Source organism: Dipteris shenzhenensis, chromosome 30 (genome assembly GCF_047967505.1).
Source record: "Dipteris shenzhenensis isolate YYH24624 ecotype China chromosome 30, Dip_SZ_1.0, whole genome shotgun sequence".
Lineage (NCBI taxonomy): Eukaryota > Viridiplantae > Streptophyta > Polypodiopsida > Gleicheniales > Dipteridaceae > Dipteris > Dipteris shenzhenensis.
The window spans coordinates 6,536,989-6,561,050 of NC_141625.1; positions in this window are offsets into that span (position 1 = coordinate 6,536,989).

The window sequence follows — 24,062 nt, forward strand, 5'->3', positions numbered from 1 at the left end:
TTCGTTGAGAGCACTCTCAATATGAGCTATAGGCTGGAATTGGAAGAGAAGAGAGTCAGTTGTCTTCACTGTTGAAGAAACCAGATGTTGAGAGTTCATGCTCAACATCATGTGATCATGTGTGCATAGCACATCACGTGATCATATGTGCATAGCACTAACCTTATAGAGTGCTATAAAGGAAAGGGTTAGATCCCCTAACCCTAACCCTAAAAGGGTTTGTATATATTCTATTTTTTCAACTAAATCTAATGTACATTTAGTCATTTGTGGTGTGCTCTCTAGCTGTGCCCTCTCTCCGCATCTCCACTCTTCTCCTCTCCCCTCTTGTCATGGTATCAGAGCACCCTTGCCTTCCGCTGAGGCATTGTGATTCTTGAGAGTGTCAACGGTTTGAGTATTGTCGTGTATTGATGGGCATTGGATAGTATGCTCACTGGTTGTTCTCCCTTAAAGGCACAATGTCCTTTAAGTGGGAGGTTGTGGGGGTTAAAGGTCACTGTGCCTTAACCCCGGTTATGTACAATACTCAAACACATATATAAATGAATGAAAAAGAAGATTAGGGTGGTTTTGCACCCACCAAACTTATGTGACTCTCTATCTCTCTCTCTCCTTCTTCCGTTCTTGCTTCCGTTGAGAGCACTCTCAATGTGAGCTATAGGCTGGAATTGGAAGAGAAGAGAGTCAGTTGTCTTCACTGTTGAAGAAACCAGATGTTGAGAGTTCATGCTCAACATCATGTGATCATGTGTGCATAGCACCATCACGTGATCATATGTGCATAGCACTAACCTTATAGAGTGCTATAAAGGAAAGGGTTAGATCCCCTAACCCTAACCCTAAAAGGGTTTGTATATATTCTATTTTTTCAACTAAATTTAATGTACATTTAGTCATTTGTGGTGTGCTCTCTAGCTGTGCCCTCTCTCCGCATCTCCACTCTTCTCCTCTCCCCTCTTGTCATGGTATCAGAGCACCCTTGCCTTCCGCTAAGGCATTGTGATTCTTGAGAGTGTGAGAGAGATTGTGAGATTGAGAGTTCTCTTGAGTGTTCTCTGTGAGAGTCCACTTCCGGTGAGAGATCTTCATTCATCCATTTGAGAGAAAATTCCGTCCATTTTCTTTAAGAGATTTCCATTCAGCTCTTTGAGAGAGAGAGAGAGATTTAAATTGTGTGGAGTTAAGAGAGCTTCATATCTGCTGAGAAAGAGAAATTCTGAATGTGTTCATTTCGAGAGAAAGAGAGAGCTCTATCACCTACAAAGTAAGGAAACGAAGCTCTCCTTGAGAGCTCAAGTGCTTGATGATCGGCTCCTTTAGAAGCATCTACGACCAAGCAAAGCCTTCAAGCAACTACTCCAAGCTTTAAGGCCACTTGCGACAAGCTCCTCCATCAAATAGGAGCTCCTACGGCAAATCAACATCCTCTTCACACCTCTCTCTTCTACAAAGAAACTACAAGCTTCTACAATGACGGCTCTGCATAGCTCCTTGGCTCTTCATCGATCCACTAAAGCAGCTCGTTGGCCGATGCCCTCCAAAGCCTTTGCCCAACAAGGCTCCAACAAGACCTACGCAAAGGCCGCCTCCATTTGCACACACACGGGTGCCACCAGCGATGCAACCTCTCCACAAGTAGCTCCTTCAGCAACGACGCCCATAGTAACATCTCCTCCAATATACGTTGCAAGCCACACTACAGCAACTTCTGACTGCAAATGATGCCGAATCCTATGAGCCTCATCATACATGAGCTTCCACAAGCCTCCAACTAAGCGACTATCGCCTCCCTACAATAGCTATAGCAGCTCCCTGTGCCATCTCCGCCGACGATCGGCCAGTAGCAGCCCAAACAATGCATGCAAGCTCTTATGAGCTCCTAACCACCACCAATGACTTGAGGCTTCAAGTAGCGAAGACCTGAGCTTCCATCAACACTAAGCAAACCAAGTCGCATCCATCGATTCCAGCGGCTCACGGGTAAGCACTCCTACAGCCAAAGCTCCCGGCTCCTCTAATTAGCAACGACAATTGGCCACCCTTATGCCTTCTCAGCAACTCCTATAGAGAGCCAACGGGCTATTGCCTCCATCTAGCGTAGCACCTCCAACGAAAGCAAGGCTCCTACGTCTCATACCGAACTCTAGCGATCAACAGCCTCTCCAAACATTCCGTCTGACGGCCTCACCACCTAAAGCTCCTATAGGAAAGCCTCAGCAACGGGCAACTTCCATCGCAACTCCTTCAATGATGGCTCTAGCTTTGGCGCATCTCCCCTTGCGATTGACAATAGCTCTCCTCCAAACGGCCAACGACGGAGAAGATGACAAAGTCTTAAAGATTCTATCAACACCTTAAAAGATTTTGGTTGACCACGTAGCGACACATGGCCAAGTCTTATCCTCAGGGTCACCACACCCTAGGGCTTGGTCAAGGACCACCAGCCACGTCACAGACCTTATTTGCCACATCACCAATACCAACTCAGTAGGACACATCATCATCGACACTGACACATCATTAGGCCATGTCATCAGGCCACATCATTAGCTACCACATCAGCTTACCCACGTCATCAACCACATCACTTATACCACGTCAGTAGACATGTCATCCTACCACATCATCAATGACATGTCATTAATGCCACATCATCAGTGCCACATCAACAATGCCACCTCAGTAGTGCCACCGCAGCTGTCCAGTCAGCACTGTCTGCCAAGCACACACAATGCTCCACAGGCACTTCATGTGACCACTCTTGCCAGCTCAACACAGAGCTTCACTGGCACACCTCTTGCTAGGCACAATGCCACATCATTACTGCATGTGACTCACAATGACACATCATCATTGTGCACATTTGCACTCCTTTTGCCCCTCCACTTAGATCAAGTCATATCTCTTGATCTAAGAAGAATTTGAGGGCGCTTCAAAAAGGAAAGTCGCTTGTTTTTTCATGCTCTACGTGCTCTCACATCACATGCACATTTTGGTGCAAGTTACACTTACATTTGAGCCTCGCCGACAAAACCACTTCCTTCACACACATTTGCCTCTACATCGACGCATCTGACCCAACACTTAAAAAGAACAAAAGAAAAGGAATTATTTGCTGTTCTTTCATCGATCGATGGTTGGTTTAGATCTAGATCAGAGTAGACTAGATCGCCATAGAGGGGATGCTTTGAATTTCCCCAAGTTGCCAATCTAAGCCATGCCGGAAATTCCTGACTAGTACCTACTCGGAGTCAGTCCATACGCTCACATACGGTTTCACATAATTACATTACCTGAAACCTTACGTTCATCAGTTCAGTGAGTAGACTTCAGAGAGTGCAGAGGCATTGCAGATTGATTCAGTGTGGGCAGATAGCATTTGATTTCACACACACATGCCACCATTATAAAGCCTATTCGGCTATCTCACGGCATCGTGCACATCATTTTAGCCTTGTAAAGCCTCTTGGCTATTCCCGGCATCATTGCCACAAGCCTTGTAATACAGATCATATTTTATATATTTGCAGTTCTATCTTCACCGGTGGTACAGAGATTTCACTTGGCATATTCAGTGTATTTGCAGTTGATTCATACAGAGATCTTCATGACACTTTTGAGTACATTTCTTGCACCATGTCGATTAGCAACCTCAATCTGGAGGCATCTGCTAAGTTAGACAACTCCAATTACAGTACATGGAAATACCGAATGGAGACCATTCTTATGCTTTAGGACAAATGGGAGTATGTCGATGGGTCTACACCTAGACCATTGGCCAATTTAGCCACCAGTAGCTCTACTCCATCTATTGTCATAGCACCAGCAACGGAATCTACATCGAGATCTACATCTACACAAATAGTTTTCGCACCAGTAGCATATCCTACCATTACCCGAGCTCAAGCAGAATGGGATAAGAAAGACAAGTATGCCTATCACCTAATCAAGCAGAATGTGCAAGATGTCATGCTAGGACAACTCAACACAGTCAAGACATCAAAAGAAGCATGGGATATGTTTGCATCTCTTTATGAGTCCAAGAACACATCCAGGATTCTCACCTTGAGAAACCACATCATCCAGAGTTTCCGCAACAGCAGTGAAACCGGTCATTCTTATGTACTCTGCATAAAAGACTACAACAATCAACTTGTAGCAATAGGAGAGACTATGAACCCTCCAAAAATGGTTCAGGTCATTCTGAATGGACTAGGAGAGGGATCTGAGAATCTAGTCTAGAGTATTGCCATCCAACGGCAAATTCTGACACTAGAAGAACTTCAGTCAGTTCTACTTGGTGAAGAACTCGGGCCATTCAAGCACGTAAAGGTCATTCTAATGATCAGGCATTCATAGCTTCAGACAGAAGCAGAGGCAGAGGCAGAGGAAGAGGTAGATCATACTAGAAAAGTGGTCATCATCAACAAAATCAAAGTTAGCATTAGCATTAGCATCAGCATCATCCTCAGCAACATTTGAATCAGCAAAGAGGAAATCATTCCAATCGAGGAAGATTTCAAGGACGAGGGAATGCATCCACCAATGTGTCAAACATTCAGTGCAACTACTGTCACAAGTTCGGACACTATGAAAGAGATTGCCGCAAGAAGCAATACGACCAAGGCGGTCAATCCAATAGTAATCGAGGGAATTCTCAAGGAAGAGGAAATCATCGTGGTGGACATTTTAGTCACAGTCATTTTGCAAATGAACATGGAAATATGTTTCTTACAAGTGAGGAATTGCATCAGACTGATAAAATGCACCTAGACACTAATTTCAATCCCAAGAGGATTTCAGCTATCAAGTCGACCAAGTGGAACATGATCCTTGGTACATCGACAACGGTGCATCATCTCATATGACAAATCATCAAGAATGATTCACAGAAATGAAACCATTAGAACGATAGAAAAATGTCATCTACACAGCAGACAATACACCGAATCTAGTTCAAGGGACAGTAGGTCAAATGATGGAACACAATTACAAAGTCATCTTCGACGATGATGAATGCACTATCAGAGACAAATCCAAAAGATGTCAGCTAGTAGCAAAAGGTGTCAAGGAAGGACGCTTATAGAGAATGCTAGCTACAGTACCAGATAAGCATGCCATGTCAGCTCAAATGCAATAGATGCCACTATCTGCAAAATGGCACAAGAGATATGGTCATATCAATTTCAAGTACTTGTTAGATCTCAGGAATCAGAATATGGCAATTGGGATTCTAAAGCTATAGTTTCTTGGAAAGGTTTGCGAAGCATGCTGCTTTGGCAAACAAAAGCGAACCAACTTTGTTAGAAGTACCTCTTGTGCACGAGGTATTCTTGATTTGATACATATAGATGTATGGGGTTATGCCTAGACCCACAGCATCAATGGTTCACTTTATTACTTGACCTTCATCGACGACTACAACAGATATTTTTGGGTCTATTTTCTGAAAGAGAAATCTGAAGTGTTTTCTAGATTTCAAGAATTCAAAGCCATGGTAGAAAACCAAATAGGCAGAAAGATCAAGGTCATGAGATCAGATAGAGGAGGTGAATACATGTCTTCAACATTCATGAACTTTTGCAAAAATCACGGCATACGAAGACAATTCACATGTGCAGATACTCCTCAACAGAATGCAATAGCTGAAAGGAAGAATGGGACTTTAGCAGACAGTGCTAGAGCAATGCTTAGTGAAAAGCATCTTCCAAATCACTATTGGGCGGAAGGAATAGCTACAGTAAACTATTTTCTTAATCAGCTTCCTACCCAACCGATACAAGGTATGACTCCTTATGAAGCATTCACTGGACAAAAGCCACACATTGGGCATCTCCACATATTTGGTTGCATAGCATATGCCCACATACATGATGATCATCGTAGAAATTTGGATGCAAAGTCACGCAAATGCATCATGGTTGGCTAAATGAAGAAAGCAAAGCATACAAATTGTATGATCCCATCAACTGCAAAGTCATTATCTCCATAGATGTAATCTTTGATGAGGAATCAGAATGGAAAACCTCACCTATACAGGAGATAGAAGCATCAACTTCACAGTCATCTATAGAACAGGTTGATGAAGAAGAGCAAGAATTGCTAGCAACAACACCCCAAGCAGAGCCACAACAGCTCAGACGGTATACTAGGGAAAGCAGACCTCCAACTAGATTGACATATGCTCAAAAAGGCAAAGCAATTCAGGTGGAAACCACCAACTATGCTCTTATTACTACCATCATGGCTACAGAAGAGCCAGTGTACTTCGAAGATGCAGTAGACAAGCCAGAATGGCAAATTGCTATGAATGAAGAAATGGATGCTTTGTATAAAAATAACACTTGGGAATTATGTGACCTTCCACCAGGAAAGAAGGCCATAGCCAACAAATGGGTATACAAAGTGAAGTACAATCTAGATGGCAGTATTCAAAGATATAAAGCTAGATTAGTTGCAAAAGGATTTGCACAACAATATGGTCAAGACCATGATGAGACTTATGCTCCAGTAGCAAAGATGGATTCCATACGGTTCTTGATATCACTAGCAACACTCAACAAATGGAATGTTTATCAGCTTGATGTCAAGAATGCATTTCTCAATGGTTATCTAAATGAGGAAGTCTACATGCAACAACCAATAGGTTATGTTGAACCAGGAAAGGAGGATAAGGTTTGCCATCTCAAGAAAAGTTTTTATGGCTTAAATCAAGCACCCAGAAGTTGGTACAGCAGAATTGACAAGTATTTTGCTAATCTGGGATACATGAAGTCCAATGTAGATCATACTCTCTACTACAAAGTTCAAGGGGAAGACATTACTATTGCACTTTTGTACGTAGATGATCTGATTGTGATAGGAAGCAAGGATAGCTTCATCAAAAAGCTAAAACAAGACTTATCTGCAGAGTTCGACATGAAAGATCTTGGACTTATGCACTATTGTCTTGGAATTGAGTTCTAGAGAGATTCAGATAGCACATTCATGAGTTAGCTCAAGTATGTTAACAGTCTCCTGAAGAAGTTTCATATGGCAGATTGCAAGATTGTAGCCACTCCCATGGAACAGAGTTTGAAACTTACTAAAGATTCAAAAAAGCCTACAGTCAATGATAGATACTATAGGCAACTCATCGGATCTCTTATATATCTAATAATCACATGGCCAGATATTTGTTATACAGCAAGCTCACTAGCATAGTTTATGGCAAATCCAAAACAGTCTCACTGGAATGTAGCCAAAAGATTCTTGAGATACATCAACGTTACAAGACACTTTGGGATAGAATACAGAGGAAGCCGTCCATGGTTGCATGGGATATTATGACAGTGACTATGTCAGAGATCATGAGACTAGGAGATCAACATAGGGATATGCATTTTTCCTTGGTCAAGGTGCTAAATCATGGTTGTCAAACAAACAGCCAACTATTTCTTTGTCTTTGATTGAAGCAGAATATGGATCACTCACTACAGGTGCATGTGAGGCTATATGACTCAGAAGACTATTGTCAGAAACAGATTACTTTGATGAGTCAAAGCCAACAACAATATATTGTGATAATCAATCAGCTCAAGCAATGGCCAAAAATCTAGTATATCACTCTAGGACAAAGCACATTAATGTCACAGAGCACTTCATCAGAGAAAGAGTGTTACTTGGTGACATCACACTGTAGCATTGTGATAGCAAAGAAAATGTTGCAGACATCTTTACCAAACCACTCGGTAAAGAGCTATTCAAGAAACACCGATTAGCTCTTGGTTTGACGCAGAGGAAGGACATTCCCATTAAAGGGGTGTGATGGAATGTAATGCTCAGTCCTTCTTCGATTCCCCAGAATCATCATCTTGAGGGAAGGCCTACTTCATGATGTTGATCTTGAGGGAAGGTGTTGAGAGTTCACGTTCAACATCATGTGATCATGTGTGCATAGCACCATCACGTGATCATATGTGCATAGCACTAACCTTATAGAGTGCTATAAAGGAAAGGGTTAGATCCCCTAAACCTAACCATAAAAGGGTTTGTATATATTTTATTTTTTCAACTAAATCTAGTGTACAATTAGTCATTTGTGGTGTGCTCTCTAGCTGTGCCCTCTCTATTCATCTCCACTCTTCTCCTCTCCCCTCTTCATATTTTATCACTAGATGCATAAAGTGTTGATGATGCAGGGGAGCTGGAAATCATGACACTTATTATGAATGGAGGCTTGTCAGTTGCTATGGAGGAGGGTGTTGCTCAACCAGATCTGTGTGAGGTGGCAGAGGAGAGCACGAGTGAAAGGGTTGCTACCACAGGTGGTAGAAAGGTTGAGACCCCATTAAAGGCAACTAAAGATGAGCCTATGTGTGTAGTGGTAGATGATGATCATGCTTCAGTGTTGTGTGATGATGTGCATATGATGGTTGAATGCAATCAATTTGTGGTTGACACTATGAGTGTGCATACCAAAAGGGCTGAGATTTCAAATTCAACAAGTGAGCAAGAGAGAGGTGAAACTAGCAATGAAGATGAGAGCTCAATCATGTCTAACAATGATGAAGCTGATGTGGCTATTACTAATAAAGTAAAAGACCTGCAGTTAAAACTCTTAGTTTGGGTGAGACCAGCAAGTGTTGATTGTGGATATGTAGACTTTGATGTGTATGACGAGGTTAAGAATCAGTGTTTACAGGATGATGGTGATTTAGATGATGAGCTGGATTGCATTCTTGATGATGCACTGGATGATATGTTAGCATTGATCTCTTCGAAAAAGAATGTGGACACCAGTATGCATGTTGAGCTGGATGGTAGTGATAATGTGGTTGATAATCAACTAGATGCTTTACTTGATGATACCATTGTGAATTTTGTGTGAAGATAGTGGGAGAGAGGGAAGGAGTCTCACTTGAGGCTTTCTCACAAGCACAATGGGGGAATACACACAAAGGTGGAGGCTGAAAACAGTTTTCCTCTTCTTAGTTGTGTAAGCCAAAGGAACTCTAGTACAAAGAAATAGAAGAACCCTATATGTGGGTCTCAAACCAAACTCAACTAACTAAGGTGGCATACTAACTGAGCCACGAACTAGTGTAGATAAGGATAGCTATCATCCAGCTATTATTTGTGGCCGGTGTACCAACCGCATCTGTAGCTAACAATTCGGTGACATAAATGCACAACCGTCACCCTGGCATATCGCGAGTGGAGCTCGCTCAACAGGGCCCCCTCGAGCTCAATCCCAATTCCTGCACACCAAGCAGGTCCATGAACTTGCGCAGCTTCTCTGCGCCCAATGCCTTCATGAATATGTCAGCTACCTGATCCTCTGTGCTAACATAAACTAGATCAATAAGACCTAGTAAAACCTTCTCCCGCACATAGTGATAATGCACCTCAATGTGCTTTGTTCTAGCATGATAGACTGGGTTATTTGCCAAGTGTATACTGCTCATGTTGACACAATAAATGACAACTGGCCCATCTCTAGACTGATGCATATCATAGAGTAGCTTATGCAACCAAGCTACCTCACATGCAACCATTGCTGCACCCCTGTACTCAGCCTCTAGGCTCGACAAGGCAACTGTAGGCTGTTTCTTGCTGCTCCAAGTGACTGCAGCACTCCCAAAAGAGAACACATATCCACTGGTAGATCGTCTATCAGAAATACTACCAGCCAAATTAGCATCAGTGTATCCATGCAACTATATCTGAACCCCAGCCTCATAAAATAGTCCATACTGCAATGTGGACTTCACATACCTGAGTATGCGTCTAGCCGCATCCAAATGCGGTTTCCTTGGAGCCTGCATAAACTCACTTACCAACCCAACAGCATAGCTCAAATCTGGCCTGGTAATAGTCATGTAAATCAAACTTCCTACTATGCATCTGTACATAGTAGGGTCTTCCAGAAGCTCACCTGCATCTGCGCTCAGCTTCACATTCTGCTCCAAAGGAACTGAAATAGGCTTACAGCCTATCATCCCATATCTGGACAGCATGTCCAATCCATACTGCCTCTGCAAGAGCTGTATCCCACTTGGTGATCTAATCACCTCAATGCCCAAGAAATAACGCAGCTCTCCCAAATCCTTCATCTCAAACTTCTGCCTCAATAGCATTTTCACATAAGGATATCTTCATCACTATCACCTGTGATGATCAAATCATCAACATAAATGACAAGCAGCATAATCCCTTTCTCTATTTTTCTCACATAGAGTGAGAAATCTGCCTTGGAAATCTGAAAGCCAATAGTGACAAGATACTATCCTATCTTGCCAAACCATTCTCTAGGTGCTTGCTTCAAGCCATACAAGGCTTTCTTTAACCTGAATCAAACTCAGGATGAATAGCATGAACATAACCTGCTGCCTGCTCCATAAAGACCTCTTCTTGCAAATCACCATGCAAGAAGGCATTCTTTACATCCATCTGATGTAAAGACCATCCCTTTGATGCGGCCATAGCAATGGCTGCTCTTACAGTTGCCATCCTTGCAACCGGGCTGAAAGTTTCTTCATAATCAATGCCATATGTCTGTGCATACCCCTTGACAACTAATCTTGCCTTGTATCTATTCACAGAACCATCTGCATTGTGCTTGATCTTATAAACCCACTTACAGCCAATTGCATTCTTGTCTTTAGGCAAAGGCACCAATTTCCATGTAGCATTTGCATCCAAGGCATCCATTTCTTCATCCATGGCTTTCTCCCATTTTTCATTTCCCATGGCTTGCTCAAAAGAAGTGGGTTCTGGTTCCTGTATCACTTTGACCATATAGGCATAGTGAATGGCTATAAATCCATCATATTTCAGCCTATCCACAGGATACCTAACCCTGGTAGACCTGCGCAAAATAGGCTCACGAGCCACTGGATTCACCATCCACACAAGAGTGACCTGCATTCACATCAAACATGGGCTGATCTACCTTCTCTTTTCCTTTTTGTGATACCTGCATACCACTCTCTGCATTGCTTTGAGGAGATTCTCCTAATTTCAATCTGTCTTTCCATGATGAAGTATGTGAACCACTGCTAGACGACACTGCAGGTCCACTGATATTTTGTGATTGCTGCTGTGAATTTTGTGCATCATTACCATTTTGTGCATCTACATCAATCATCACATTTACTGGTTTATACCAGCTGCTCATCTCATAAAAAACAACATCTCTGCTCACTGTGAACTTACGTGTAGAAGGGTTATAGCATCTATACCCTTTCTGCTGCAGAGAATAACAAATAAAGACGCACTTCTCAGCCTTTGGATCCAACTTGGACCTCAACTCATCTGGCACATAACATAGGCAATGCAACCAAAAATTTTCAAATGAGAAATGTCTGGTTTCCTACCAGTATACATCTCCTCTGGCGTCATGCCATGTATTGCTGCAGTGGGAGTCCTGTTCATTATATAAACTGTTGTAGCAACTGCTTCAGCCCAATAATAATCTGGTAGATCTTTTTCATTTAGTATGGCCCGAGATACCTCTCCAATATGCCTGTTTTTCCTTTCTGCAATTCCATTTTGCTGTGGGGTATGACTGCATGAATATTGCTGCTTTATGCCATGCTCCTACACGAACCTTGCAAACTCATTTGAGAGGTACTCTCCCCCTCCATCTGACCTTAGGAATTTTATTTGCAGGCCTGCTTCTTTTTCAACCATAGCTTTGAAAGCTTTGAAGTGCCCAAACACTTCACTTTTCTTTTTCATAAAATACACCCAAAGTTTTCTGCTGAAGTCATCAATAAATGTGACAAAATAGTGACAGCCACCAATAGATGCAGCTTTTGTAGTCCACACATCAGAGTGGATTAATTCCAATGGCTTTTTACTCTCTTGAACATGCCTAGGAAAAGGTTTCCTTGCCTGTTTCCCAAATTGACAGGCTTCACAAACCTTGTGCATTTCTGCAACCTTGAATTTAGGCAATCCTGCAACAATATTTTGGGCTTGCATTGATCTAAGTCGCTGTATATTAACATGACCAATGCGTTTGTGCCAGATATCAATATTTGCAACTACACCGGTCCCATATGCAAACATTGCTGCACTCAATTCAGGCATGTCCACATCCAATGCAAACATCCTGCCCTTCTTCTTTCCTTTTGCTATCAAGTGACCATTATTTTTCATATCCTCAACAAAGAATCCATGAGGATTAAATCTGACCTGCAAGCCCTACTCGACCATTTGACCAACAGAAACCAGGTTCTTGGTGATGTTCGGGACATGAAATACATCAGACAAGTATTTCTTTTTCCCATCCTGCATAGACAAAGGAATTTTTCCAATCTGCACAATAGGATGTGCAGTATCATCACCAGTCTCCATAAATCTTGGTTTTTCCATTTTCCTTGCATCCTGCATCCACTCAGCATGACCTATCATGTGGTTTGACGCACCTGAGTCAACATACCACACATCATTGCTTTCTTTTGCACTTGTCACAGAATTTGTCATATGCTGTACCATAAACATATGCTCATTTCTGTCATCACCCTGTCTACTAGAGGATGCATAATTGCCTTGCTGCAATTTTCCATTCATAATGTCATTCTGCTTTTTGTAGCAGTCTTTAGCCATATGCCCCATTTTACCATAGTAGTAGCATTCAACAATAGTGTTTGCATTTTGGCCTCTCTGCCATCCACCACGACCTCTTTGGCTCCCCCTGCCTCTAGAGTTACCACGTCCTCCTGCATAGGATTGGTTTTCTTGAGTTTGCTGCATATTCTGATTTCTACCACGGCCTCCAAATCGGCCTCCTCTACCTCTGCCTCTACCCCTTCCAGCATTTGAGTAGAAGACAGTTTCTTTTGAGGTTCCTCCTGAAGAAGATGCACCACCATTTCTCTGCTCTTCAGAAATTAGAAGAGCAATCAACTCCTCAAAATCAGGAAATTTTTCACGGACGGCAATGGATGTCTGAAACTGTGCATAATCCTTTCCTAGACCATTCAAGGTCACAGAAACTGAATCATCATCATCCACTGGTGACCCAATGGAAGCAAGTGCATCCGCAATTTTCTTCACCTTCATGTGGTAGTCATTGATGCTCATATTTTCTGTCTGCACATTGTGCAGCTCGTACTTGAGCTGCATTTTCTTGGCTTGCGTATTTGTGCTATACATTTTAGCCAAAGTATCCCATGCCACCTTTGGCGTACTTGCATCCTGAATATGCACAATCATTGAATCTGAAATACTGATAGACAGCCAGTACATAACTTTTCTGGCTCTCTCATGCCATCCTTTAAATGCCTGCATTTCCTGTTGATTGGGAACATTAGGAAGAACTGGTTCTTCTCCATTTCCAGTAATGAACTCCCAGTAGCCTTTTCCCATAAGGAAGTTTGTCATTCTAAACTTCTATGCTTGGAAGTTGTTCTTGTCAAGCTTTTCAGTGACAATCTGTGAAAGAGAATCAGACGCCATTACAGAACACTGCAAAATATTCTATCACTGCAAAAAACACAGCTTCTGCCTCACAAGGGCAAATCTGCAAACCTGACGAAAGTGGTTTTTGACCACACAGTCACTTCCTAGTGAAAAATTTGCATCAACAGGCAATAAGGATGATTCTGCAACTCCCAATATCTCTGCGCACAGGCATACGATGCAATTTCTGCGACAACTTTTCACCGACCTGCAGAACAGTGGTCGCACAGCAAAAACAGGGCCTTTTTCTGAGTGCCTACGGAGAACTTCCACCTCCAAAACGGGCCCCGAAATGACCTCGAATCAGAAAAATAAAGTCACCAAGGGCTTTGCCCTTGCCCGCAGCATATAATGCCCTCTCGCCACACCGCGAAGGGCGTCTCAATCTGAGACAGTGCACTCTTGCACTTCTGGCTGTGCTACCTGTAGAGATTTGCTCCCAAACTCGAAAAAGGAAAGGAACACTGGTCCTCTTACCAGGACACTGCGAGCTTGGTTTGCTTTCTTGAGCTCCTTACCACGAACAAGGCTCTGATACCATGTGAAGATAGTGGGAGAGAGGGAAGGAGTCTCACTTGAGGCTTTCTCACAAGCACAATGGGGGAATACACACAAAGGTGGAGGCTGAAAACAGTTTTCCTCTTCTTAGTTGTGTAAGCCAAAAGAACTCTAGTACAAAGAAATAGAAGAACCCTATATGTGGGTCTCAAACTAAACTCAACTAGCTAAGGTGGCATACTAACTGAGCCACAAACTAGTGTAGATAAGGATAGCTATCATCCAGCTATTATTCGTGGGCGGTGTACCAACTGCATCTGTAGCTAACAATTCGGTGACATAAATGCACAACGGTCACCTTGGCATATCGTGAGTGGAGCTCGATATCTCAACATTTTGCATGTATGGTTGGCATCGACAAGAAAAAATGTACCTCTCATGATTGTTTAGAGGATGAAGTTGTCAGTGAAGACCTGGTGCATAACAAAGAGTATGTTGATATGTTTGAGCACTCTTCAAGTGCAAAGGATGCTTGTTTTCTCCTGGGTGATCTTGATAATTCATGTGTTGAGAAGTCCCTAATCACAGATTATGGGCTGGTTGTTCTCGTGAGATCTATGTGTGAGATAGTGACCTCAAAAGATGTGGCTCATGTGAAGATGAGTAAGACTCATGATATAAGTGTGATGGGTAATAGCCAGTGGAGTTGTGTGATGTCTTGGTAGGATAAGCTATTGGATCCTAGAGGCTTAGTGAGGATGTGCATATATGGAAAGAGCTGGTGGCTACATCTATTTGGTGTGTTATTCATTCCTTTTGATCCAGGGGGATGGTGGGTTATGCATATCTGGCAGTCGAAGGTTCAAAGTTATCCTTTTGATTTGGGAAAAGAAAAGCAGAGGCATAGAGTACAAACTCGTTTTGTTTTTTATCTAGGTGGTTTGCTGATTTTTTCCTTTTAGCTGCTGGACATAAATGTCACATTAGAAGAAAAGGGGTTGCTAGAGATGTGTAGATAAAACAGTAAAAATGTTTTTCACTTGTTGCATGCTGATGGGTAGGTGCATAGCTAAGTACATAGCACATGGGTGGAGACTTTGAGTTATGGACACTCTCATATATTTTCTTGAGATGGTAGACACTTCTACGGGGACTCAAGGGAAATGATGAGCCCAAGGTGTGGGTGCAGCAAGCACTCTAGAGCACATAGTTTCTAGTGTTATGGTGTTGGTTGGATGAGTATTCATTTGGGCATATGTGTTTGTAGTCTCGTTGTAATGTCATATGGACATTGATGTATGAATGAGGGTGAAGTATGTGATGCCATGTGTGGCATGCATGCATTAAATGCCTGGGTTAAGTGTATCTACAAAGGGTGTGTCAAAGGTTGGGATTTTGGGCATTAATGGCCTTGGTATAGTCTGAAGGAAGGGTGGAAGAGTGGTGAAAATAAGGTGATGATGTGGCTATGATAAAAAAGGAAGCATGCAACATGGCTACGTGAGGATGAAGGAGAAGCTTCTGAAAGGCAATGTGGCAACGTGGAGCTTGGGCTTGGGGGAGGATTCAGGAAGGAGATCATGGGCACACAGGGGAAAGGATGGCAGAAAAAAGAAATCGAGGAGCGGCTACTGGTGTAGAGGATGGGCGATGAAGGGAGAGGATAAAGCGACCGAGGAAGCTCAGACGACAGGTGTGGAGGCTCGTAGAAGTAGGAAGACTACCGAAGGGTGATCTCCGTGAGCTCATGGAAGAGAGAAGGTGAAGGGATCTTGGTTGGCTGAGGCGGTCATTGGGAAGGGTGCCATCAGTCCAAGAAGCTTTGGAGCACATGGGGGGGTGATTTGTCATTTGTTCTGTGAAGAGGGGGTCTCGATGGAGGAGGAGAGGACCACAGGCAATGGGAGCTTCATGATCAAGGGAGGAGGCATGTGAGCTCACAGGACAAAGCTTCTTGTGCAAGAGAAGAAGGTCATCATAGGTACGAAGGAAGGGAGGGTTGCAGACGAGGGGCAAAAAGAACAAGGGTGCATGGTGGAAGGATGGTGAGGGCAATAGGATCAAGGGGGTGGTGCGCGGAGAGAAGAAGGGGGTCAAGAACTTGAACATGGCTGGAGGTGGCCAAGATTGTGCAGAGAAAGGGGGACCGATAATATACGAAGGTGGAGAGGCCTTTGGTTGGGATCTTTACAAAGGAGATGGAGCGCAGGGAGGATGTGGGCTTGTAGGAGGGGGTAGGAAGCTGATCACGGGGGCTGCAGGTTGGTAAAAAGAAGGTCGATGAGCAAAAGAACCAGGGGAGTAGAACCATAAGCTGGGGACTTAATGGAGGGTTGCTACTACAGAGGAGGAGAGCTCAGGGGAATATCTTGGGTAATGGGGAGAGTTGCTAAAAAGAGGAAGATGATGGTGCAGATATGAGCTGGAGAGGTCAACTATTATGTATTGGAGAAGCTTCTTGGTAAAGTTGATGGCTTGGATGCTAAGAATGCCTTGAACTAGAAGGTGTGCGGTGAGCTCGGTATTGCATGAAGGAGGAAGGTGTCAGGAGTGTTGTAAAGAGAGCATGGGCTTGCATTAGTTGTGGGTTGAAGGTAGAGAGGCCTTAGTTAGGGATACCGAGCTATTACACGCGAGCTTGGTTCACTTCAAATTCAAATAATTTAGATGAGAACTCATAAATATCAAACCTTGTATATGAGATGTGTGAAGGCCTTAAGAGGTTATGGATGGTGAATAATTGTAGTTGTGGAATACGCTCACAGAGATTTTTTCTAAAAGATGTGACAATAGCACTTGAAGATCAAGGAGTTGGCATATAGACCTTGAGAACATGTATGAAGGGCTTGCACATCCTATGATTTTGTGATCATGCTACTGGAAGTTAGTGCACTTACTTGATGTTGATGAGACAACTCCTTTTGGTTTCATGATTATGATGATGGTTGAAAGAAGTTCTCCTATGGGGTGTGGGTTCATAGCATGTTGTTGGTTTGGGAGGAAATGTGGCTAGAGTATGAGTTTATATATAGAGGTGTGTAGAGGCCAGGAGTTTCAATGAATGCCTTTTACCTTGTGATTGTGCTATTCAGTTGTTTTGAATGTGTATGACGGTGGCTATGAAGGCGGATTAGGCTCTACTGCATTTGTCCATCCAATGTTTGGATGCCAAATTTCTTTTTACTCTTTAGTCATTGTGCCACTTACACAATGGTATCCTCCAAGCTTTTCTCTAGCACCTTGGTTTGTTTCTTGATGTGCAAGCCTTACAGACCATGTTGTTGGCAATGGCATTGTAGATATCTTATACTTTTCCTCCATAGCAAACTTGAAAATTTTAAAAACAGAGTTGTAAGCTTCACGACTTACACCAATAGCATCGCAAGCTCCAAGCACCTCCTTCTTTGCTTACACGAGGCCCTTGAAGTCCTTCGTTACCTCTCTAGGGATGCGTCAATCTTATGAGCAAAAACCTATGAGCAGGTTTATCCGAGCGTGTTTTTCAAGAGATTTTTAAAAATGTTTTTCTTTAGGAAACATGGTTTTTACACTTTTATTTTCACTAGAACCAGATCCCTTTATCATAAAAATATAGAGACTAGTCACTCATTCATTTTTACACAACATAATTTTCTTATTTAGAGACATCCCTTTGTACCCCTGTTATTACCTTAAAAAACTGTTGATTCCTTTAAGAAACATTCCTCATAATCACTCTCAATGTAATAATACTATGCATATATAATTACTTATTAACACATTTATATCATATGGCAATATCTTTTTAGTGTTTTTATAGCATATTTATGGACATGTTTCTAAAGAAGTTTAAATTACTATAAATAAGTATTAACTTGGGCTTATATATCACTCTCATAAAATACATGTAATATTTAATACTATATATGAAAGATTTTCCAAAATATAACTCCATAGATGTGCTCAAATGGGGTGTTCCGATCAATTTGAGTGGTTGAATGACTATATTTCGACATTGGATATGAAAGTTATGTCACTTTTAAAAGTGCTGTCCAAGGTAGTTTCGCCAGCGAAACTACCTTGGGAGACTTGCTTCAAAGGGGTTTCGCTGGCGAAACTACCTGGATGGCTTGCTTCAATGAGTTTTCTTTGAGGAAACTCTTTCATGAAGATAGGTTGAGAGAGGGTTTTCAATGTCACCCCCTATTAAGTAAAAGTTGTAAGAAGGATCATAAGGGAATTTTCATAGAGAAGTCTACTCTACATGTGGGTTTCTTCAAAAGCCATCCCATTATGCTCTCACCATTCCTACAGATTCACCTAAAGATTTTTGTATAAAATAGGCATTGCTATAATACTTTGCATATTTCTAAGTGAAACTATGTTTTCTTCTGATCGATTTTTGCCATATTTATGCATAGTTGGAAGCTTTTTTTTTCCTTCGCTCGGACGCTCGGAAGATTTCGCTCAGAAAATGCTCGTCCCCCCTCTCTAGCAACTTGTTCACGTAGCCCTTTTTGTCTAGGGTCCTTCAACACTTCAATTACATCACTTGGCTTTATTAAACTTCTTAGAACATATGAAGGATCACTATCATCCATTTCCATTGTTCCCATCACATCCTCCATGAAATTCCTAAAGTAGAGTACAAATGAGTCTTAGTGGAAATAATGCAACACCAAGAATATTTGGGAGTAAGAAATTTCATTGAAAATTTGGGGAACTAACTTTGCAGCCCGTATTCTCCTCTTTCATGCACCACTATTGGTTGATTGCAATTGTCTTTTCCCCTCCTTTAGTCCCAAAGGTGTTTTCTTCAACTTTTATACTCATTCTATCGACTTCTCTGTTCCTTCTCCATAGCACGTTGAACTTGGCCAATAAACCGAACAACATCATGCACTCTATGAAAAGGAGGACTCTTTTGGGTGGCAGGGTGTAAAGGAAACAAGTTTCCATCCACCCAAAGGTCAAGATGCTTCTTCCCTTGCACTCAAAGACTGCGGAGCACACTTTGAGGAGTTCCATCATATCCCAAACACCACGTGCTTGCATATTTTGCCTCCAGTTGTAGGTTCACATGGTACTTGTTGGATATGTCCTTGAATGGTGCCATGAGTACTCAAAGAGAGGTATCAGTGATGTAGGCTAAAATGTAGAGGAGAGCTAGCAAAGATGGAGCAGTGAGAGGGAGAGAGTAGCAAGGAAGAGGGAGGAGGAGAAGTAGATCAAGACAAGAGGAAGAGGAGGAGGAGAGTAGGGCGACAGGTGTAGAAGGGAGGGAAGGAGCTGCTACAAAAGGGAGGAGGAGGGGAGAGATGCTACAGGAGAGAGGAGGAGGGGAGAGATTCTGTAGGAGGGAGGAGCAGAGGAGAGGGAACCTGAGCAACTCGAGAAGGAGAGGAGAGGAAGGATAGAGGAGGAGCCAAAAGGAGGAGGAGGGGAGAGGGAAGAGGGAGGAGGAGGAGCAAGACAGCAGAGGAGGGGAGAGGAGGAGGGAGGGGGAGGGAGGGAGAGGGAGAGAGAGAGGGAGAGGGAGAGGGAGAGGGAGAGGGAGAGGTATGTGAAGATAGTGGGACAGAAGGAAGGAGTCTCACTTGCGCCTTTCTCACATACACAATGGAGGAATACACACAAAGGTGGAGGCTAAAAACAATTTTCCTTTTCTTAGTTGTGAAAGCCAAAAGAACTCTGGTACAAAGAAATAAAAGAACCCTATATGTGGGTCTCAAACATAACTCGGCTAACTAAGGTGGCATACTAACTAAGCCACAAACTAGAGTACATAAGGATAGCTGTCATCCAGCTATTATTCATGGGCGGTGTACCAACCGCATCTGCAACTAACAAGTCGGTGACATAAATGCACAACGGTCACCCTGGCTTATCACGAGTGGAGCTCGATATCTCAACACTCCCCCTCAAGCTCAATCCCAATTCCTGCACACCAAGCAAGTCTCTGATCTTGTGCAGCTTCTCTGCACCCAATGCCTTCATGAATATGTCAATTACCAGATCCTCTGTGCTGACATAAACTAGATCAATAAGACCTAGTAAAACCTTCTCCCGCACATAGTGATAATGCACCTCAATGTGCTTTGTTCTAGCATGATAGACTGGGTTATTTGCCAAGTGTATACTGCTCATGTTGACACAATAAATGACAACTGGCCCATCTGTAGACTGATGCATATCATAAAGTAGCTTATGCAACCAAGCTACCTCACACGCAGACATTGCTGCACCCCTGTACTTAGCCTTTGTGCTCGACAAGGCAACTATAGGCTGTTTCTTGCTACTCCAAGTGAATGCAGCACTCCCAAAAGAGAACACATATCCACTAGTAGATCGTCTATCAGAAATACTACCAGCCCAATTAGCATCAGTGTATCCATGCAACTGTATCTGAACCCCAGTCTCATAAAATAGTCCATACTGCAATGTGGACTTCACATACCTGACTATGCGTCTAGCCGCATCCAAATGCGGTTTCCTTGGAGCCTGCATAAATTGACTTACCAATCCAATAGCATAGCTCAAATGTGGCCTGGTAATAGTCATATAAATCAAACTTCCTACTATGCATCTGTACATAGTAGGGTCTTCCAGAAGCTCACCTGCATCTGCGCTCAGCTTCACATTCTGCTCCAAAGGAACTGAAATAGGCTTACAGCCTGTCATCCCATATTTGGACAACATGTCAAATCCATACTGCCTCTGCAAGAGCTGTATCTCACTTGGTGATCCAATCACCTCAATGCCCAAGAAATAATGTAGCTCTCCCAAATCCTTCATCTCAAACTTCTGCTTCATTAGCATTTTCACATGAAGGATATCTTCATCACTATCACCTGTGATGATCAAATCATCAAAATAAATGACAAGCAGCATAATATCTTTCTTTGTTTTCCTCACATAAAGTAAGAAATTTGCCTTGGAAATCTGAAAGCCAATAGTGACAAGATATTGTCCTATCATGTCAGACCATGCTCTAGGTGCTTGCTTTAAGCCATACAAGGCTTTCTTCATCTTGCAAACAAACTTAGGATAACAGCATGAACATAACTTGGTGGCTGCTCCATAAAGACCTCTTCTTGCAAATCACCATGCAAGAAGGCATTCTTTACATCCATCTAATGTAAAGACCATCCTTTTGATGCAGCCATAGCAATGACTTCTCTTACGGTTGCCATCCTTGCAACCAGACTGAATGTTTACCACGAATAGGCTCTGATACCATGTGAAGATAGTGGGAGAGAAGGAAGGAGTCTCACTTGCGGCTTTCTCACATACACAATGGGGGAATACACACAAAGGTGGAGGATGAAAACAGTTTTCCTCTTCTTAGTTGTGAAAGCCAAAAGAACTCTAGTACAAAGAAATAGAAGAACCCTATATGTGGGTCTCAAACCAAACTCAGCTAACTAAGGTGGCATACTAACTAAGCCACGAACTAGAGTACATAAGGATAGCTATCATTTAGCTATTATTCATGGGCGGTGTACCAACTGCATCTATAGCTAACAAGTCGGTGACATAAATGCACAACGGTCACCCTGGCATATCACAAGTGGAGCTTGATATCTCAACAAGGGAGAGGGAGGAGGAGGGAGGGAGGTGGAGCGAGGGAGGAAGGGAGGGAGGGAAAAGGGAGGGAGGAGGGGGAAGGAGAGAGAGGGAGGGAGGGAGAGAGAGAGAGGGAGGGAGGGAGGGATATTTAAAATTTTGAAATTCAAATTTCAAAAAGTGGCCCCCTCCCCTCATTGATGGGGGGAGAGGTGGCATCAAATGTGGGCTTAACCCACCTAGGTTGGGCTGGTTAGGCCTCTTTGGGACCCTCCAAGCCCCTTGCATTAGCCCACTAAGAATTCCCTAATCCATTCCTTATGAGGCCCTTTTGAGACCCCAATTCTCCCCTAATGATGTAATTTTTAATTATTAAATTTTGTTATAATAATATATATAACTATCGAGATTCTAAAATATTAGATATATTCAACTCAAGCTAGCTATGAGACTCACTATGCCAGTCTTGATCAGCTCGTTCATAGTCTAGATAATTTATATTGATGTTATTAATAAGATCATTATTAAAGGATTGGAATACCTATACTTGTGCAATATAATTGCATAAGTGTAATTGAATCGAATCAAATGTGAGGCTCAATGTACTTGCCATGATTAACTTGTCCATTATCTAGCTGGTTGTGTGCTTGTGTATGCTAGCCTTGATGCTAGCTACTACTACAAGTATAATACCAACATTCGCCTTACGAAGCATGGTGTTGCGAATGATCATAGTGCAAATAGATTCTTACTCAAGAAAGAGAAGGACATGAGAAAAGGTGAACTGCCATCCCGTGCCTATTTCAATAGGCAAATTACTATGTTTATAACCATCCAAATATGTTGGGAGGGGGAAAGATGATTGGCTAGGTCCTTGTTGGCTCTTTCCCACGGCTTTCACAGGAAGAGTAGGGTATTCTCAATATGCACGGTTTTGAGGATTTTTGTCACCTACAGATATATTGGGGTTGTCGTTTGTAGTATACGTGTAGCTTAGGTCCTCGAGTTATATTCTAGTGAGAGACATAGGCTTAAGTGTGGTAAGCAAACATAGTGCATGCATGTGTAAAAGTAGCGTGTATCATCATGGTTGAGGTAATGAAGGCTTTCACTTTCATTGCGGGTTGCACGGTTTAGGAGGAGTTTAAGGATTATAAGGAGGTTCCAAGGTTTAGAAGGAGGTTCAAGGGTTAGAAGGAGATTCCAAGGTTTAGAGAGAGGTTCCAGAGTTTAGAAGAGGTTCCAAGGTTAGAAGGAGGATTCAAGGTTTAGGGTAGAGTACATGGTGGAGAAATCGTCTCCCTCGCAGATCATGGAGGTTAAGGGTTGAGGAACTAAAGGTTTACTGGGAGCATAGGAGTGGGAGAGGAAGAAGGTGTAAGAGCATGGGGGAAAGAAGAGAGAGGAGGGAGGAGGAGGAGGAGGAGGAGGAGGAGGAGGAGGGAGAAGGACAAGAGGGAGGAGGAGAAGGAGGAGGAGGAGGGAGGAGGAGGAGAAGGGAGGAGGAGGGAGAAGGAGGAGGAGGAAGAAGGAGGAGGAAGGAGGAGGAGGAGGAGGAGGGAGGAGGAGGAGGGAGGAGGAGAGGGAGAGGATGGGTTGCAAGGTTGGAGGAGAGGGGAGGAGGAGTTCCAACGTTAGGACATGCTTTTGGACGTGGAGTGCAAGGAAGCATGGACACTTGAGACAATTGCTTGGAATACCAAAGTAAAACTCAGCACAATGCCCCAAAGAGTGTGGGCTTCATTCCATTATGGGGTATTTATACAAGTTAGAGAGCTTCTCATTGCATGTAGGAATTGTAAGACATTCTCTCTCTACATGTAGAACTTGTATATAGAAGTTGCATGTAAGAGTTGCATGTAGAACTCGCATGTAGGAGTTGCACGTAGGAGTTGCATGTAGAACTTGCATGTAAAACTCGCATCATGTAGGAGTTGCATGTACGAGTTGCATGTAGAACTCACATGTAGGAGTTGCATGTAGAACTCGCATGTTGGAGTTGCATGTAGAACTCCCATGTACAACTCACATGTAGAACTTGCATGTAGGAATTGTATGTAGAACTTGCATGTAGAACATGCAAGTTGGATTTCTAAGAGGGATTATTTCTAGCCTTATGCAAGTACAAGTAGAGCTTTGCCGCTACTCTACACACACATTCTGTTCTACCTAAGTCCATGTTGGCACAGAGACAACATACTCCCAAATCCATTTTATTACCCGTCCTCGGGTTATGGCTTATTATTGTGAGCACATACCTGGATTGCCATGCCTTTAGTCCAGTGGCTATGGAACTTCTGTCGTGCCAGTCGATCCTGCTATAAAGCCTTGGCACCACACAATTTTTGCTCAATTTCCAGGTAGCTTGTGTCCACCATTTGTTCGAATAGAGATATGTGGCGTGCTTCTAAGAAGATCACTCTTTGATAGAGTCGGCTTGTAATCTGAGCATCGACCCGTTCATTGGGATTGAAACTAAGTGGAGGCAAATGGGTATTGAGGTAACATGCGACCTCCATAATGAATTCCAATGTTTCATGATGTACCAGGGCTTACAATGCTCAAAG